General features: G+C 40.9%; 1 protein-coding gene across 1 annotated transcript in view; it reads right to left on the reverse strand.

Annotated features, from left to right (window-relative positions):
- The window catches only part of LOC138267784 (fatty acyl-CoA hydrolase precursor, medium chain-like), a 548521-nt gene that overhangs the window by 189614 nt on the left and 342237 nt on the right, over window positions 1-16670 (reverse strand). The gene's annotated exons all lie outside the window — the stretch shown is intronic.

A 16670-nucleotide genomic window follows, 5' to 3' on the forward strand; every position in this document is an offset into this window, starting at 1 on the left:
CCCAATCCTGTAAGGAACTCTGACATTTTATCAGACACTAACTGCACCCCATTGTCAGTAACTAAGACTTTGGGTGTACCTTCCTCCAAAAACGTATATTTAAGAAATTCTATAACATTGCTAGTCGTTATGTGTTCCATGCTCCTTACTACAAACCATTTGCTGTGGTAATCTACCAAAACTACTAAGAACCTATTTCTTCTTCCAAGTTTATCCACTGGACCAATGAAATCTAAAGCTAATTTCTGCCATGGTCTCGCAGGGAATTGTACACACTCCATAGGCGGCTGTCTAACAATCCTAGATTTGTCACTATTAGCACACGCTGCACATTCACTCACAACTCGCTCCATATCTTTATCCATCCCAGGCCACCAGGATGATTGTCTTAACCTCCTCTTTGTCATACTTCTTCCTAAATGACCCTCATGAACAATTTTTATTAACCTCATCCTAAGTTTTGTAGGTGGTACCACTTTTCCACGTCTAAATACTCTTTGACCATGCACACTCAGCTCATCTTTTACCATTAAATATTGCTTCAAGTTCTGCAAATCATCTCCAATGTGACCAGAACCACTTATAAATTTCTTTAGCTCATCATACTCCTTATCATCAAGTACAGCGTTATCCCACTCTTCTTGGTTTAAAGTAAGTTCATTATCTATCAAAAATGTTTCTGCCTCCATCTTACCTAGTACTGAAGCTTCATCAGGATGTTCATCGATCGGCATGCGTGACAAGCAATCTGCCACAACATTTTTCTTACCTCTCACGAATTCCACAACAAAATTGAAATCGATGATATTAACCAACCACCTCGAAATTCTGGGCGTCATACTACCTTCCAATCCTCGACCACTTTTGAAAACCTGAAGTAATGGTTTATGATCCGTACAAAGCACAAAAGGTAGACCCCACAAATAATATCTATAATGATTAATACCCCAGTAACAAGCTAACGCCTCCTTCTCAATTGCAGAATACAAACATTCTGCACCATGTAGCCTGCGGGACACAAACCCAATGACTCTTTCTTCCTTGTTCACTTCTTGTATGAGAGCTGCACCTAGCCCTACACTGCTGGCATCAGTCATTAAGATAGGTTTCTTTTTCACATCAAAATGTCCAAGGGTAGGCGCACAGGCAATAGAACGTTTAATTTTCTCAAAGGCTAATTCACATTCTGTTGTCCACACAAATATTGCACCTTTCTTTAATAACAATCTCATGGGCTCTACCACTCCAGCAAAATCATGCACAAATTTCGAACAGTACTCTGCCAACCCCAAAAACGATTTGAGTTGATCTTTGTTAGATGGTTTTGGAGCTTCTCTAATCGCCCTCACAATACTTTTTTTTGGCTTTATACCATCTGCAAATACTTCATGACCTAAATAGTTCACGCTGTTCTTTCTCAACTGGCATTTTTCCTTCTTTACTGTCAGACCATGATTCTCAATTCTCTCCAACACTTTCACAATTAATTCATCATGCTCTTCTACAGATCTTCCAACTATTATAATATCGTCTTGGAAACACAATACAATCTTCATACCATCAAAAATATTATGCATAATACGCTAAAAAACAGCAGATGCGGATGCTAATCCAAATGGCATCCTACAGTAACGATAGGCACCTAAAGGCGTTACAAAAGAAGTCAATGGACGTGAGTCTGGATGTAGGTTAACTTGATGATAAGCTGCCGACATGTCCAGAACACTAAATACTTTACCTCTTCCCATCATACTTAACATTTCCGTGATGTTTGGTAAGGGCTGCCCGTCGACCCAAATATTCTTATTCAGCTCTCTCAAGTCTATGCATAAATGAATTTCGTTTCCCTCCTTGGGCGCAACGACAATCGGTGCCAACCACTCCAATGAATTGATAGGTTCAATTATTTTCTCCTGCAATAATCTATCAATTTCCTGTTGAAGGGGTTCTTTCATCATATACAGTATAGATCTTACTTTGTGAACAACTGGAATGGCGTTCTTCTTTAAAATGATTCAGTGTGTGAATTTTTTCAACTTCCCAAGTTTCTCAGTAAAAACTTTTAGAAAACCTCCTCATTAATTGATCCTTCCATTCGTCTGTAGTACATTGAATTCTCATATACTCTACATTTGATTCTTCTATAACTATGACTGGTTCAGTTGCATTGGGATTGAGAACAATATTTAGGTCTTTCTGGTGTCTCCATACCAATAAGTTTGACCCCTCATGAGTCACATATACTTTTCCGTGCACACCATTTCCTTTAAATATAATGTCCATCCATCTCATTCCCACAATGGCAATTCTTTTACCACCATACCCCACTGCTTTCACATCCGTGGTTTGTAAATCTTCAATTTTCTCCATCAGAATTCCTTCATAAACATCTTTAGATATCAAAGTATATAAACTCCCAGAAGCAACTAGCATTCTTACAACCTTAGTCTTAAGTATTACATCACAATGAGGCTTTGTTAATTCACATTGGCTCTCACGTTTCAGATTCACACAGTCTTCAGATTTAACATCACAGAAGTTGTTCACCAACGTGCTATTGATAGTTAAAATAATTTCTTCTTCATGTTCTCCTTGTATATTATCTATTGATTTAACACTTTTATTCCACACCTTACCTTTCGCCCTACATACTTTGGCCAAATGACCGCGCCTACCGCATGTTCTACATGTCATAGTACGTGCAGGACATACAGGGTTAGAAGCAATGTGTCCCGGACAACCGCACCTATAACATAGTATATTAAAACTTTTCTTCTCGCCCATGTTACTAGTAGTACTTTTCTCATGTTTTACTGTTTTAAGTTGTTCCACCTCTATTGTGCTTTCTTTAGCTGATTCTCTTGTGTGTGCTTTAGATTCAATACCTTTCATCCAAGTTTCAGTATGCTCCATACTATTTGTATTGACTCCTCCAACAAAGGGTCAATAGATAACAGTCTCTCTTTTACTTTTTTGTTATTAGTGCATCGAACAATTTGGTCACGAATGAGAGAATCAGTTAAATCCTGAAAATTGCATGTTACTGCTAAACCTCTTAATGCAGCCACATAAGTCATTACATCTTCATCCAAACCATGAACACGTGAAAAAAAATTGTGACGTTCAAATACAACACTAATTTTTGGTGTGAAATGTTTTTCCAGCATCTGTAAAGACATATCATAAAGATTTATAGGTTGTCCTTCACCAATACCAAAGGATACTTCTGGTAAATCGTGGTAGATCCTCCTGCCTTCAGTTCCCAAATGATGCAGTAAGATCGCCTGTTTCCTAAGAGGACTATATTTATATCCTCCAATTGCTAATAAATAAGTGGTAAAAATATTTTTCCATCTCTTCCATGGAATGGATGGTTCACCTGGTACTGGTAAAAACAGGGCGGAGCGGAAATACTTTGTTCAGCCATACCTGCAAATAAAAGAAAATAACAAACTACCAAAATTTGCTAAAATAACAATTTAAAATAAATAAGTAAAATAACAATCTAAAACAATTAATTGCTGATGTTCATTTTTTTTTTAAAGTTTTTTTTTTAGTCTTTCCTTTAGTCCTTTTACTTTAATCCTTCTCCATAGTCTCTTTTCCCTTTTTCTTAAATTGGATTCATTAGTCCTTTCTTTGTTGTTATGCCGTTTGCAAGCTCCGAGGATGAAGAGTTTCTAGAAGAGCAGTACAAGGTAGGGTGTAAAAATGTCTTCCGTTATTATTTTCCTTTATTTGTAATGTATTTATTTAATCTCTCCTCTGGATTTATTGCATCTCTTTCACTCCACGCGCTGTCCCTTTCACTCCACGCGCTGCAGCGAAAAGTTTCCGAGTATTAATTAATTACATGCGCTTGTTTCTCTGCGCGCGTCGCAATGAAGAATTTCTACTCATCGGCATGCTTCACATGCCATTCTTTGATTATATTCGAATCGTGCGCGAGGAGTGACACGTGCTGTGTTTATATTGTATTCCAACCGTTTCCGATTTCAACTAGAAACAAAATTAGCCCAAAGAAATGTCGAACTTAAAATTAACTTGTTTTCTTTTCAAAACAAGTTACTCTAGTAGCAATACACGGAGAGATTTTCTTTGATGTAAATAACAATCGCAACTGGAACATCAATCAATTTCCAACAGTTGGATGTCTAAATTTTAAAGTTCTTGCTTTGACATACAAAATAATGGAAACTCACAATTACGACGCTTCTCTAGTGGTATCTTTAACGTTTCTTCAATAGGCTGTAGAAATATGTTCTTACATGAGGCTTCTCTCATCCATATAGTGGATGGCTGATCCAGGGGTTGGGGGTACTCAATTCCTCTCACACTCTGCCCCCTGCACAGAGTCCCTCGTCGCCAAAATATGTACAGACTCCATGGTACATGGGAAGAAATAATCCTTTATTACAGTAATTTCCGGTAATAAGTAATAACAAGATGAAACTCCCAGCATGAGCTCCTCACACTCCAGCTTCCAACTCCTCCCCCCCACCATTCCAGAATCCCCTGTCCCATAGATTCTGAATCCAATCCCTAGGATCATTACATCATTACTACATAAACCAAGAGAAGATGTTAAAGATACTTGTTTAGAAGACAATGATCAAATTCTTTTTGTTTATGGTTCCTGCTTACGGGACAACAGGGGTGCATTGAGAGCGGGGTATGCGGTGTGTACAGTCACAGGCATACTAGACGTTTCATGGCTTAAAGGAGTAATATCTGCACAGGTTTCAGAGCTGGTAGCTCTTACTAGAACATGTCAATTGTCAGATCAAATGAAGGTCACAATCTATACTGATAGTCAATATGGATTTGGAATTGTGCATGATTTTGGGCAAATTTGGTCACAGAGAGGGTTCCTACCTTCTTCAGGACCACCTGTAAGGAATGGGGAAAGGATACATGATTTGCTACAAGCAGTGCAGAAGCCTGAGAAAATTGCCGTGGTCAAATGCAGTGCACACCAACGAGGGAAGGATTATGTAACTTTGGGAAATGCTTATGCAGACCATTGTTGCAAAATTTTGTGTTCTAAATGGGATTTCATTCAAGGGAAATTGGGAGTTTTGGTCTGAAAATGAAGAGATGTATACCAATTTCACTGTACAGATAGTTGAGACACTAGATGAATTGAAAGCAATACAGAACAATGTGACAGGAGAGGAAATGAGAGATTGGATTAAACATCAATGCATACAAAGGGAGGATGAGATTTGGGTAACAATGGAATGTAAGGTAGTCCTGCCAAACAGTGTACTGATGCAGATGGCGAGGTACTACCATGGTCAAACACATATTGGAAGGGATGCAATGATCAGGAGTTTTAAACAATACTGGTACAATCCAAAATTCAGGCAAGTGGCAGAGCTGGTGTGCCATAGGTGCATAATATGCCAGCAGATGAATGTCGGCAAAGGAACAATTGTCAACATGGGTCACATAGGTATGGCAGGAGGTCCATTCAGTAGAAGGCAAATGGATTTCATTGAGATGCCTGCATGTGCTGGCAAGAAATGTGTGTTGGTGATTGTGTGCATTTTCAGTCATTGGATTGAGGCTTGACCGACAAGAAGAAATGACAGTTTTAACTGTGGCTAAATTGCTTTTGCGAGAACTAATTCCACGTTTGGGTTTTCCGGTCTCAATTGAATCGGATAGGGAAACTCATTTCAATAATGAGGTGATAAAATTGCTTTTTTGCCATTAAACATTCAGCAAAGATTGCATTGCAGTTATCGCCCAGAAGCTTCAGGTCTAGTAGAACAAATGGATGGAACACTGAAATCACCATTGGCAAAAGTGTGTGCATTGACAAACTTGAAATGGCCAGATGCTCTACCTCTAATTACTAATTTAAATGAGAAGTACACCTGACAAAAAGACTGGGTTATCTCCACATGAGATATTGATGGGGAGAGCAATGAGATTACCAGCAATACCTGCAAACACACTTGTGAATATTACAGATGATATGGTGCTACATTACTGCAAAAGCCTGGCTGATGTAGTTTGGTCTTTTTCTCATCAGGTGGAAATTGCAACAGCACAACAAACACAAGGTCAAGGACATAGTCTGAAAGCAGAAGACTGGGTGCTTATACGGAAGCATGTGCGAAAGTCTTGCCTTGAACCACGTTGGAAAGGACCATATCAAAATGTGCTCACTACAACAACTGCTGTGAAGTGTGCTGGTTTGCCGAGTTGGGCGCCTGCGAGCCATACGAGGAAAGTGCATGATCCAATAGAAAGAGAAGAGGAAACCAAGGAAGAGAGAGTGAGCAAAATATCAAGAATGACAGAGATGTACCTATTCCTATAACAGATGTAAGAGAACAAAACAGAGAAGAGGTCGAGCAAGCTGTAAAAGGAGTAGAAGAATGAGTTCAAGAAGAAAGAAGTGAGACTGAGTTTGATCCGAGGAGGGTGTCTTCGAATGAGAACGAAAAACAGGGAACAACAGAAGAAAGATCTGCTCAGAGGAGGGTGACCTCAGTAGCAGGTGGTTTGACAAACCAAACGGAAGACGAGACAGACCCCGTTGGGAAAGGAATTGAGAATAGTCCCGCCCAAGTGGACTGTACTCTTCCAGAACCAATTGCAGGAACGTCTGAAGGCAAAGGTCCAAAGGCAAGTGAAGACTCAATACTGAGAAGACTATTGACAAAAGGAACATTGAAAGAGACAACTGGCCAGAGAAAACTGCGGAAAAAGGAAAGGTTGATGTGATACCATTAATACCAGAGGAGAGAGAGTTGCCTGGAGAAGAACAAACTAGTGGAGAAGATAGTGAAAGTGGAAGGCGGCCAAAAAGGAAAAGAGTTGCAAGCAGAAGATATGCTGGACCTGAATGGGCATATTTAAATACAAGTGACTGGCTAGAAGAATTTTTGAGTTATTGTTTTGACAGAGATTTAGAAAATTCGGATTTTGGGACGTGAACATTCACAAGAAAGAGACATTGGGCTAAAGAGAATGAAAATTGAGTATTAAAATTTACGCTGTAAAGATAGACATTGAAAATGATTGGAAAAGACAAATAAATAACTGAACTTAGACGAGCAGCTATACCGAACTTGACAAAGACGGAACTGTCCAAGAGTGCATGAATTCATTAGTTAAAAAAAAATAAAAAATAGGAGGGATTTTTGAAGTTTTTAAAAAAATATTTTTTCAATTTTAGGGAGTTTTTTAATTTTATTTTCATTTTTTCCTAACAGAGAAAATGACTGATTCACATAATCAAAACTGTAGAATTAGTTGTTGCAAAGAGCCTGGTATTGGTCTAGCGGTAACAAGTGTGTTGATCTGTTTTTTGTTATTTGTGGGTGTGTCTGTTTATAAGATTGATGGAGAAAATCAGAGTGCAAAAACGAGTTCTCTAGACTTGACTGATAAGTCATTAACCAAAGATAAATTTAGGATAGATGTAAAATACTTACATGAGGAAAAATAGCTTTCTTCTAATGTTTTCTATCGCTTATTGCATGAGTATGTTGAAGTGATGGATGCGACTGATTGTTATGTATGTACGCAGATTCCAACTTCAGTAGAAGGAGGAACTACGTATCATAGCATACCTGTGACTCATGCTATAGCTGCAGTCTTTTGCTACCACGTTTCTATAATCAAGAATATATTCAATATTTCTATTCAAACTATGATATGGTATTATCTTTTGTACCTGTCCTGGGATATTTGAATAAAATAGCCAAAGAAAATAACACAGTAATTATGAGAGATTTCTTTGAGCCATCTTTAACTTTTGGAACTGCCTTTGTTCATTGTAATAACTTGACTTGTTTACTAACGCCAGTAGAGAAGAAATTTTAGATAATCCAGAAGATACAAGGAGAGAGGCAAAGGCGAAAATGGATAAGGGAATTATTAGTAGAAAGCCTGGAATAGATAATGCATATACTGACATCACTAAGCAGGGTAAACTAACAATAGATGCTGAGCATGTAGGGAAACTTTGTATACAAAGGCCTTGGAGTAAGAATGATAGAGTGTTTGTTGGAAAGAGTGAATATAGGCATATCTTTATGTTTAGGAGTAAGTGGGATTTTATGATGAATGGACAGGATCCTCCGATACCTGGGATTTACTATACTTGTGGAAGAAATGCATATTACCGTCTTCCTAGAGGGTGGTACGGGACATGTTATCTGAGAATAGTTTTTCCAAAAATCTATCAGTTGGATGACCTGAGTCAATGATTCAATTAAATTTAAAACGAGACACAAGCGAGAATCAATTTCTAGCATTGTGGGAGACATATTTGGGGCTATAATTCCTTCAGTGGGAGTAGTCTTAAATTCAATTAAGATTCAGAAGTTCTCCACAATAGTTGATGACATGTTGACAAGATGTTCTGGAGCTATTTTTATTCTGGAAACAGAGTTGGCTGCTACAAGAGCTATGGCACTTTAAAATCGCCTTGCGTTCGACATTCTTTAGGCGAAGGAGGGCAACATTTGTAAATGAATTGGTTTTAATCAATGTTTTTCATTTATCCCCGATAATTCAGGAAAGGTTAAAGGATTAATCACTAAAGTGACTAACACTAATAATAAAGATTTGAAAGAACTACCAGAAACTACAATTTGGGAAAGGGCTGGAAAAGGAATTGAAGCTGTGGGAAATTAATTTAGCAATGGGGAAGAAATGTTATTCTGACAATAGTAACATGGGTGTCAATAATTGTGTTATGTTTAATTGCGATTTGGGGAACTTAAATAAAGCGTGTTAAGAAGAGAAAATTAGAAAGGAAAAAACTAAATTGTGAAATAGAAATGAATACATTTTACAAAGAAAATAAAAATAGAAAAATAAATAATTCAGGAATAAATTAAACAAAATTTTTAATTTGATGATAATAAATACATTTATTAAAGAGTAATGTGATGACATGAATAGTCATCAGAGGAGGGATTGTGAGAGTGTGAATTTTCTGATATGTTTATTAATTAATGTGTAACGAACTAACATGTAAAACGGGAAACTTCTGAAATGTTTGTTTTTCTGTGCTTGGCTAAGCAAAATTATATTCAAATGCTGTGGTTATTTTCCATGATTCAAAGCTTTCATAATAAGTGTTTTCAAAGCTTGTATAGACGTATCCACAGCTACCCCTAGTAAATTGCAGTGTTATGTCTTACAAGGTTGTGTATTAACTGAGCATTGCATAAGTTGAAATGTCCTATTATTTGGATATGTTACTAATATTTGGTCTTTCCTCGAGGATGGAAGTAGAAGGATTCAGTAAAACGTTCTTCCTGAGAACAAGAAATTCAAGAGGTGATGAGACAATGGAGTTACAGACGAGACGGAAGACGTAAAGATACATTGAAAGAAAATGTTAGAGTTAGTGTAGATTTGTTAAGTTTAGGTCAGCAATTTAGTTGTCGATTGGCTGAAATGAAACCACCCCATAGACGGACCAATCAGGAGTTGATTAGATTTTAGTATAACAACCTGTCTAGAATGATTAGGGAATCGATTCATCATTCGTCTTCGAATGCTATTCTTCCAGAGCAGACGAGGTTCGAGACTAGCTGTTGTTAGGCCCAAATCTTCTGATGAGATAGCTGATGGTGTCCTCAGCTGAAGCTGATCATTTGCTGTTACTATTATTGTGGTAATGTATGTTATCAAATGTGAATTGTGTCTCTCTTGCTTTCCAGGTACCAGCTGCAACTAATGATTTAATTGCTGCACATTAATAGTTTTTTTTTATATATCATAATCAAGCTAAGAATTTTCTAAATTAATGTTACTAAATTCTTTTCACATGAAGCCCAACATGTAATACTAATTTGTGGTTACTTAGGGAATTAATATTGATATGCTCATGATTTGTCCTGAGATCATTTGATGCTGAACTAATGTGCACTTTGCCATTATTACCAGTTTTTGTATTATTAATAAGTGTGATTCTTTTGGAGATAATTTGTTTAATTGTATTAATTAGATTGAGATATATATGTCATTTTAACCAGCTGCTATTGATCTTATATGCTTATCATTTGTGTTTGAGAGTTATTTTCGTGACATTAGCATTGTTAATATAAGGAGATAAATCCATGACTTTTTCTTACTGAACTGGTGTAGTTATTGACTGAAACATTATAATATTGATTGTTGTTTTTATTGATGGTCCTCACACATCCCATTGGTGACATCCCCTCAAACCTATGTCCCTTCGATCCATAGGCCGCTAGCGCTGAATCCACTATTCAATATTGAGAATAGCTAAGATTCTGTAGCGCGTTAGCAATATCCTAAATATCATAGTGTTTCTAGTGTAGTTCGAAAAGTGTCTGAAATGTGTTATTCTACACAAAGGTGGCACCCCATAGCGGCCAAGAGAAGAGTGCTTTTCCAATAGAAAATTCAAAGTCTCAGTGTTACAGCACTTGTTACTGGATTAAGCATTCAGGAGAGAACAAAGCAGTCTTGGAGATCACAGAAATCATTTCTTTGCACACGCAAGAAACCCAAACACACATTTGCATATCAGGGTACAAATACGGATAGCATGGGATGTGAGGCTTCATCTCGCCATTGTAAATTTCAGAACAGAAAATTGGTGGATACTTGGTTGGCAAAGGACAAAGCCAATTAATTTACTGAAAAAAAGCATTATTGCAAAGCTTCTAACAGTCGGGTGCAGCCAAATCTCACTCTCTGTATAGTGAAAGAACCGGTAACAAGAGGTATCTCAAACAGCAGTGCTGTCAAGCTAGGTTGGTTTTAAAATGAAAACCACAGGTCCTGGAATGCAATGGGCTGTTGGCTAAAAGGCAGTGAGTAGCTGAAGGAGTCTTTTCACATCCAGCACTTGGCAGACAGACCTAACTCACTTACCTCCTAACATACTACACTTCCGCATGTGGCCTCCCAAGCCTACACGACAAGTTGTTTACGAATCTTCTGATTGTCAGAGGCAGGGGTGCGGTGTGGTGCGGCTATTTGTTGCTAAGACAGAGTAAGGGCCATCGTGACAGTCAGATGCCTGCTGCCATGTGTCCCTACCCACGCCCCAATACCCAGGAGGGAATCCAAGCACAGAGAGGCTGAAGGGACATTAGTGCAGAGGAAACCAGACAGGAGGAGGGAGGAGGGGCCTTCATACGCTGTAACAGGAGGAAGCATGAATGTAGTGTAATGGCCAACAAAAATGTTTTCTTAGTAAAATCGCTTGGGAGGGAACTAAGCACACAAAGGAGGGACATTTAGAAAAATGCACAACAAAGAACGAATGGCAAGAGTGGGTGTGATAAAGCCCTGACTGAATACAGCATGTCTTGCAGACAGCGCTAAGTGCTGCCTAGGCTCGACCTAAAAATGAAGTATCCTCAAAGATCTGTTAATCAGTTCTGCACCCTCACACACATCTTAAAGTCATAATTCTGTAAAACATCTTGAAGTAAAATACTTTTGTTAGCTACATTCAAGAAGGTAGCACTGATTGTGTATTTAAGCAGTTCTCTAGACTGTATAAAGAGCTGCTCAGGGTGAATATGGCTTCACTCTGTGTGACTAAAGGGAAGCAGCACAGGTTGAACATGGCACAAATAAAGATGGCGCTTTTGTGCAGAAGATTGGTAAATGATGACATGGGGTAAGTCATATTCTGTTCCTTTACTTAGAAAATAGTACTCATCAGGTTTGCGCACCACTCAATAGGACAAAGCAACCATGACCACAACTGCATACTTTAATTACAAGCCATAAGTATTCTCCATTCTTCATTAAGCTCTTGGAACATGAGATTGTCACCTTTAGAGAATATCCAAACTAGAGGCACCACTGTCAGTTTAAAGCTCAGAGCTAGTGCCCATAGCTTACAGAAGAAGAAGTTGAATAGTTGAGTGTATTACATATATGATTTTACAGTCTAGTTCTGAAACAACACTGCTCATCCAAATCACCAAGAAGTACCCATCATTTTAAAACTGCTTGTATTTTCACTTATGCCTCATTTCAGTGCCACAGGTTACTCCATAGAAGGAGACGTTAGAAAGGAACCCCAGTGTGCATGAGGATGTATGTACATAGCATCCTTTAACTTTATTGCCCAAGCTATGCCCCTTCATCAACAATTGCAAAATAACTGAACTCGACAACAGGCATAATTGGAACATGACTCCTGCACATTAAGCAGCAATGCAGAATACTGCAGTCCACTGCATAACTTGGCAGTGCCAAGAATATACCTCGGAAGCACCTAGGGTAGATTAAGCACTTCTGGAACAATAACCGAGAAGTACAACAGGCAAAATGTGGGACCCATTTGGATATAATTGCGCAGCCTCCCTCAAAATTTAGCAGCGCACTGCACACAGCACCACATGCTTTACTGAGCAATGCATCAGACAATATAGAGTAGCTCAATACATTACTCAATGGAAAATGAGTAGCTCACTGCACCGCTCAACCGAATACTGCCTATATGAGCAGCCCTGCAGCTTAATTCAGAAGCATAACTGGCATACCTGAAAAGAACTTCAGTGAAAAATAGCAGGACCTGGCTAGTATGACTGTGAAGTAACTTACGATCCTCATTTAGAGTTCGGAGGTATATGTAAATCCCCCACTTTAAACTCTAAAAATGGAGTAGAGTTCACTGGCTATATTTTCACCATGGTATAGATGTGTAAAGAACATTTTTAGTTGATTGAGCTTCTTATTTAGCGTTTCTTCCAGAAATTGGAGGATTTTCAGGTCTGTAAATGAGAGTCTGAGAAGGTCATTAAGACATTGGTGGGCAGCTCACCAGCTCAGCAGAGGCCACAGCTTCTGTTTCCCAACAGCTGACTCAGCAGACCTCAAAAACTACAGCCACATTTTGCTGCTGCTCTTCCCAGCTAAGGTCGTCGAGAAAGCAATCAATACTCAGCTACGCCAACACATCGAGGACAACAACATCCTGGATGTCTCCCAATCAGGATTCAGAACTAAGCACACTACCGAAACCACCCTGCTTGCCGCCATAGATGACATCCACTCCCTCCTCGACCGTGACAAACAGCAGCCCTCATTCTATTTGATCTTTCAGCTGCCTTTGATACAATGTCTCACCGCAGGCTAAGCCCCAGACTCCACAGCACAGTCGTTAGATGGATACATTCCTCCCTAACAGGCAGAACACGGAAAGTATTGCTCCTGCCACACCTGTCAGAATCCACTGACATCAGTTGTGGTGTACCCCACAGATCATCGCTGAGCCCCATGCTGTTCAACGTCTACATGATTCAATTGGCCCCCATCGTAAGGAACTACGGTATGAATATTGTCTCCTATGCTGATGACAGCCATCTTATAATCTCCCTGACCAAGAAGTGGTCTAAGAAGGGAGAAACACTTCTCTCCCACCCCCCAAAGGCAGGGATGGAAGGGGAAGCCCTTCCCCTTCCATCCTGACAGCCCCCCGACCCCCCCACTCCCCCCTGTGATGTCAGCGCGCGATCACAGAGGCCTCCTGAGCTTCCAGCGCGATCAGAAGAGAAATGCTCAGCATTTCTTTTCCTATCACGTGGAGGAGGCCTGAGAGGCTTCAAAGGGAAGGAAGGGAATTTCCTTCCCTTTGAAGTCTCTCTGAGCATTTAAGCAGTCGGATTGCGAAGCGATCCGGCTGCTAAAATGCCCACTAGACACCTGGGATTTATTTTATATAAGAAATTGGCATAAGGGGAGTGACCCCTTGAGCAACAGTTGCTCCCCAGGGGGGCATTTTTTTAAGGCATTTTCTGCCCCCCCCCCCCGGGGGTAGATCGGCCTATTATTAGGCCTTTTCTGCCCCCATGGGGACAGAAAACCCTAGGCACCAGGGATCAATTTTTTAATTTATTTTGTAGAGGTGGGGAGTGACCCCCTTGGGCAAGGGTCGCTCCCCTAGGGGGCAAATTATATTTATGCCATTTCTGCCCCCCTGGGGGGCAGATTGGCCTATTTTTATGAGGCCAATCTGTCCCCAAGGGGGACAGATACCACTAGACACCAGGGAGTTGTTTTTTGAATTTCACGCAAGGGGAGCAACCCCTTAGGAAAGGGTCACTCCCCTGGGGGGCAAATTTATTTTAGCCCATTTCTGTCCCCCTGGGGGGCAGATCAGCCTATTTTAATTAGGCCAATCTGCCCCCAAAGGGGGCAGAAACCACTAGGCACCGGGGATTTTTGTTGTTGTTTTACAGATGGGGAGCGACCCCTTAGGCAAGGGTCGCTCCCCTGGAGGGGCAAATTGTATTTAGGCCATTTCTGCCCCCTTTGGGTCTGCCTGTTTTAGGTCAATCTGCCCCCAAGGGGGGCAAAAACCACTAGGCACCGGGATCTTTTTTTTTGCGCCAATGTCATACAAGGGGAGTGACTCCTTAGGCAAGGGTTGCTTCCCAGGGGGGTGGGGGAGAGCGGGGGGCAGGGCAGCAAATATATTTTAGGCCATTTCTGCCCCCCGAGGGCAGATCGGCCTATTGTTATTAGGCCGATCTGACCCAAGGGGGGGCAGAAGCCTCTAGGCACCAGGGATAAAATGTTTTGGGATTTTTTTTTGGGGGGGGGAGCAACCCCTTAGGCAAGGGTCGCTCCCTGGGGGAGGGGGAGCAAATTTATTGTTATCAGGCCGATCTGCCCCCAGGTGTGGCAGAAACCTCTAGGCGCCAGGGATAAAAAAAAATTGTTTTTTTGTATTGTTTTTTTTTTTTAGAGGTGGGGAGCAACCCCTTAGTCAAGGGTCGCTCCCCTGGGGGGGAAATTGTATTTAGAGCATTTCTGCCCCCCTTGGGGGCAGATCGGCTGATTTTTGTTAGGCCAATCTGCCCCCATGGGGGCCGAAACCACTTAGGCACCAGGGATTGGTGTGTGTGTGTGTGTATGCGTGTGTTTTCTTTAGGGGGGCAGCCCCTTGGGCAAGGGTCGCTCCCCATGGGGGCACATTACTGTTGGCCATATCTGCCCCCCATTGGGGGCAGATGGCCCTATTTTTGGAAGGCCCATCTGCCCCCAAAGGGGGGCAGAAAGCCCACCAGAGGCCAGGGAAGTTTTTTTTTTCCAAAAATAAGAGGGTGGGGGTATGGCCATACCCCCACCCCAAAAAATGGGGCCAAGTTGTTCTGCCCACTAGTGGGCATATGGGGCAATTACCCCTGATCCACACCCTGGGGGGCAGAAAGTCTTCTAGATGCCAGGGAATAAAAAATATATATATATATATATTGGGGTGGTGGCTACCAACCAGTATGGGCCTGGTTACGCGCCCACCTCAACGGAAGGGGGTAACAGTCTTTCAGCTCTCCCCTGCACTCTAAAACATCTTATTCCACAGCAAGCAAGAAGACATTTGATTATTTTGGGTTTTAGTTTCACACTTGGGCCATGAGAGCTTGGCTTACCCTAAAAAGCATCCCACTTGGAATGGTGAGGGCTGCACTTTATGGACTTTGGGACGCTGCCATGTAGAAAAATCCACAAGACCTAGACACATCTGAAAACTAAACATCTGGGTGATTCCAGGGTGGTGTGTTTCACATGCACCCCGCACCATTTTTGTACCCACAATCCCCTGCAAACCTCCAACTTTGCTGGAAATCACACATTTTTCCCACATTTTTGTGATGGAACCTTCCGGAATCTGCAAGAATCCACACAATTCCTACCACCGAGCACTCTCTCATCTATACTGATAAAAATTCTGCTGCACTTGTGAGCCTAAAAATTTTTTTTTGCAAACTGCCCTTTTGGACACCCTTTGGTTCCCCCTCAATATCGACATGTTTTTGGCTCTTCCCTTTCACAAGCACTTGGCCCACCTACACAAATGAGTTATTGTTACCGGGAGACTGAGGGGAACATTGGGTGGTATGAAATGTGTCCCAGTGCGGTGATCCCACACAGAAATGTGGGAAAAATGTCACTGGACTCCCTTGGGTGTCTAGTTTTCAGAAATGTCTGGGTTTGGTAGGTTACTCTAGAAGGCTGCTGAGCCCAGGACCAAAAATGCAGGTGCCCCCCACAAAAACAGGTAGTTTTGTATTTGATAATTTTGATGTGTCCAGATAGTGTTTTGGGGCATTTACTTTCGCGGGCAGTAGGCCCACCCACAAAAGTGAGGTACTATTTTTATCGGCAGACTTGGGGGAACACTGGGTAGAAGGAAATTTGTGGCTCCTCTCAGATTCCAGAACTTTCTCTCACCGAACTGAGAGGAAAAAGTGTTTTTTTTTGGCCAAATTTTGAGGTTTGCAAAGGATTCTGGGTAATAGAACCTGGTCAGAGCCCCACAAGTCACCCTATTTTGGATTCCCCTAGGTGTCTAGTTTTCAAAAATGCGCTGGTTTGCTAGGTTTCCCCAGGTGCCGGCTGAGCTAGAGGCCAAAATCCACAGCTAGGCACTTTGCAAAAAACAGCTCTGTTTCCTTTATGAAAATGTGATGTGTCCACGGTGTGTTTTGGGGCATTTCCTGTCGTGGGTGCTAGGCCTATCCACGCAAGTGAGGTACCATTTTTATCGGGAGATGTGGAAGAACACAGAATAGCAAAACAAGTGTTATTGCCCCTTGTTTTTTTCTACATTTTTTCCTTCCAAATGTAAGACAGTGTGTAAAAAAGACGTCTATTTGAGAAATGCCCTGTAATTCACAAGCTAGTATGGGCACCCCGGA

The sequence above is a fragment of the Pleurodeles waltl genome, chromosome 12 (assembly GCF_031143425.1).
Source record: "Pleurodeles waltl isolate 20211129_DDA chromosome 12, aPleWal1.hap1.20221129, whole genome shotgun sequence".
NCBI lineage: Eukaryota > Metazoa > Chordata > Amphibia > Caudata > Salamandridae > Pleurodeles > Pleurodeles waltl.